A 4,191-nucleotide genomic window follows, 5' to 3' on the forward strand; every position below is an offset into this window, starting at 1 on the left:
ATAAAAGAGATTCCAAATAAAATATCCTTAAAGAGAAGAGGAGAGAGGAAGGGAAATAAGCATTTCTATTTAATCCTACAGGCAATAGGAAGTCACTGGAATTTATTGAGTGGGTGTTGTGATGGTGGTGAAATGATTGGACCTGTGCTTTAGAAAAAGTATTTTAGTGGCTGAAGAGAGGATGGATTGCAGAGGGGAGAGACTTGAGTCATACAGATCCACCAGTAGACTATTGCATTAATTCAGGTGTGAAGTGACAAGGTCCTGCACAAGAGTGGTGGCAGTATCAGAGCAGAGAAGGGGACATATTAAAGAGAAGTAGTTAACATGAAATGAGTAGGCCTTGACAACAGATTGGAAATGCAGGGTGAGAGATAGTGAGGAATCCAGGATGAATTCTAGGTTGTCAGCCCAAGGGACTGGAAGGATAGTGCTGCCTTCTGCAATAATAGAGAAGGTAGGAGGTGGGAGGCTTTAGGGGAAAAGATAATGCATTTTGTTCTGGACATAAAGAGTTTGAGACATTTATAGGACATCTCCTTGAGATGTCTTAAAGGCAGTTGAAGATGCAGGATTGAAGGTCAGCAAAAAGTTTGGGGAAGGATAGGTAGATTTGCAAATGATCAGCATAAAGATGATAATTAAATTCATGGCACCTGATGAATGCTCCAAGTGAAGTAGTGTAAAGTGAGTAGAACAGAGGACCTAGGATTGGACCCTGAGGGACAATTATGATTAGGGTGCTTTAAGAAAGGCACAGCTATGATTGTTTATAGAAGAAGCATCAAACATGGGGCTTTTGAGTCTACAAGGAGTGTGCTAAAAATAATTATAGGGACCAAAATTATTCCTAAAGAAGAGATCAGAGAGTGCATTTCCCTCTCTTCTTTACAGAAATGAGGAATGATGGAGGTGGAATGCAATACATACTGTCATATTAATGTGTAAGTTAGTTTTGCTTTTTTGATTTTTTCTTTCATTTTACTTTTTTTAAAATTAGGGATAGCTTTCTGGGTGTTTGTAACAGCAACCATACTGGTATACTCAGGATGGCTGCTAGCACACGTTCTTTCATCTGCTTTTCTAAAGAAAAGCTACTTTAAAGAGGTCAACAGTCTTACTTTAAACACACACACACATATATTTATATACATATGTATACATACACATATATGTGTATATATGTATATATATGTGTGTGTATATACATATACATATACATACATACATACATACATACATATATATATATATATGTCATTCACTTAGGTCAGGGGAAAAGTCAGCACCCTGAACTTCAGAGAAAATACAAACAGAAATTACAAGCAGAGAAAATAGCATAGATCAACACACAGGGCTTGTAACTGAGAAATTAGCACAGATCAACAGACAGATCCAACTGTACATAGCTAGTTACCAGAGAGAGAGGCACCAACATTTGTGTTTTCAAAGTCAGGGGCTCCTTACTTTATGTAGCCAAATCACATGAACACTCTTCCACTAAGTGAGCCCCAAAGCAAAGCACTTCTCAGAGCTAGAGAGCATTACAACCTTTGTGACACAGTGCCTAGTTAGAAATTAGCAAAAGGAATGAGCCTTCCTACAAACAAGCCTCTTTAATCAAGCTTCCTTAATGGGCTCCATGTGAGGCCTATTAATGGGCAGGGAAGACCTTTCCATTCTATTAACATCATAGTCTTGGAACTAGAATGGGGAGTTACCAGAAATGAAGGTGGTGCTGAATGAAATGAAGGTGAAAAATGAGATGCTGAAGAAATCAACACCGACCAAAACAAAGCAAACAAGCAAATAAAACAAAGCCACAATGAAATACCTTCATTCTGGGACTGCCAAGAAGTTAACTGATTTAATTAATTTCTATCATAGCAGCCTTTCTTTTTTTTTTTCCTCACAATTTATTTATTTATTTATTTTCGGTTTCCAACATTCTCTTTTATAACATGTTGAGTTCTAAATTCTTCCCCCCTTCCACCACTCCTCTGTCCCTAAGATGCAATCTGATATAGGCTACACATGTATAATCATACTAAGTATATTTCCATGAGAAAGAAAATGCAAAAACAAGAGGAAATAAAGAGGAAATAGTATGCTTCGGTTAGCATTCAGACTCTGTAAATCTTTGTATGGATGTGGATAGCAATTTTCCATTATGAGTCTTTTGGAATTGTCCCAGATAATCTTATTTCTCGGAAGAATTAAGTCTAAAAAAGTTGGTCATAGCACAATGTTGCTGTTATTGTATTCAGTGTTCTGGTTCTGCTCATTTTACTCATCATCAATTAATATAGGTCTTTCAAGGTTTTTCCAAAGTCTACCTGTTCATTATTTCTTATGGAATAATAATATTCCTTTACATTCACATACCACAAATTATTCAACCATTCACCAATTGGTTGTTATCCCCCCAATTTCCAATTCTTGGCTACCACAAAAGAGTTGCTATAAACAGTTTTGCACATGTAGGTCCTTTTCCCTTTTTTATGATCTCTTTGGAATCCAGAACTATTAGTGGTATTGCTGGATCAAAGGGTGGGAACAGTTTTATAGCCCTTTGTACATAGTTCCAGATTGTTCCCCAGAATAGTTGGATCAGTTCACAAATTCATCAACAATGCTCTAGTGTTCCAATTTTCTCACATATTCTCCAAAATTTTGCCATTTTACTTTTTTGTCATCTGAGACAATCTGATAGGTATGAGGGAGTACCTCAGAGTTTTTTAATTTGCATTTCTCTAATCAATAGTGATTTGGAACATTTTTTTTTGTATGACTAGAGATAACTTTAGTTTCTTCGTCTGAAAAGTGCCTGTTCATATCTTTTGACCATTTATCAATAGGGGAATGACTTGTATTCTTATAAATGTGGCTTAGTTCTCCATATTTTTTAGAAATGAGGCATTTACCAGAGACACCGGCTATAAAAATTGTCTCCTAGCTCTCTGCTTCCCTTCTATTCTTGGTTCATTGGCTTTGTTTATGCAAAGCCTTTTTTTAGTTTAATGAAATAAAAATCATCCACTTCGCATTTCATGATGTTCTCTATCTCTTGTTTGGTCCTAAATTCTTCCGTTATGCAGATTTGATAGGTAAACAATTCTTTCTACCCTAATTTACTAATAGTTTCACCCTTTATGTCTAAATTTTGTACCCGCTTGGATGTTATCTTGCTATACTGTGTAAGATGTTCATCTATACCTAATGTCTACCATAGTGTTTTCCAGTTTTACCAGGAGTTTTTGTCAAATAGTGAGTTCTTTTCCAAGAAACCAGAGTCTTCAGGTTTATCAAATAGTAGATTACTATAGTCATTGATTATTGTATCTTGTGTGTGTAACCTGTTCCACTGATCCACCACTCTATTTCTTAATCAGTACCAAGCAGTTTTGATGACTGGTTCTTTATAATACAATTTAAGATCTGGTACAGCTAGGCCACCTTCCCTCTCATTTCTTTTCATTAATTCCCTTGATATTCAGGACTTTTTGTTCTTCCAGATGAATTTTGTTACTATTATTTTTATCTGTATAAAATAATGTTTTGTTAGTTTGAGTCATGTGGCACTGAATGAGTAAATTAGTATAGGTAGAATTGTTAATTTCATTATATTAGCTTGGGCCTACCTGTGAGCAACTGATATTCTCCCAATTATTTGGCTCTGCCTTTATTTGTGTGAAAAGTGTTTTGCAATTAGGTTCATATAGTTCCTGGGTTTGTCTTGGCAGGGAGATGACCAACTATTTTATATTGTCTACAGTTATTTTAAATGGAATTTCTCTTTCTATCTCTTGGTATTGGACTTTGTTAGTAATATATAGAAATGCCAAAGATTTATGTAGATCTATTTTATATCCTGCAACTTTACTAAAGTTGTGAATTATTTCAAATAGTTTTTTACCTGATTTTTGGGGAATCTTTCTCTATCATCATATCATCTGTAAATAGTGATAGCTTTGTTTCTTCATTGCCTATTCTAATTCCCTCAATTTAACAATGGTGATAATGGATATCCTTGTTACACCCCTGATCTTATTGGGAATGCTTCTAGCTTATCTCCATTACATATAATGCTTACTGGTGTTTTTCATTAGATGCTATTTATTTTAAGGAAGACCCCATTGATTCCTAAACTCTTTAGTGTTTTTAATATGAATGAGTGTTGTATTCTGTCAA

This window comes from Trichosurus vulpecula, chromosome 2 (genome assembly GCF_011100635.1).
Source record: "Trichosurus vulpecula isolate mTriVul1 chromosome 2, mTriVul1.pri, whole genome shotgun sequence".
In the NCBI taxonomy this organism is placed as follows: domain Eukaryota; kingdom Metazoa; phylum Chordata; class Mammalia; order Diprotodontia; family Phalangeridae; genus Trichosurus; species Trichosurus vulpecula.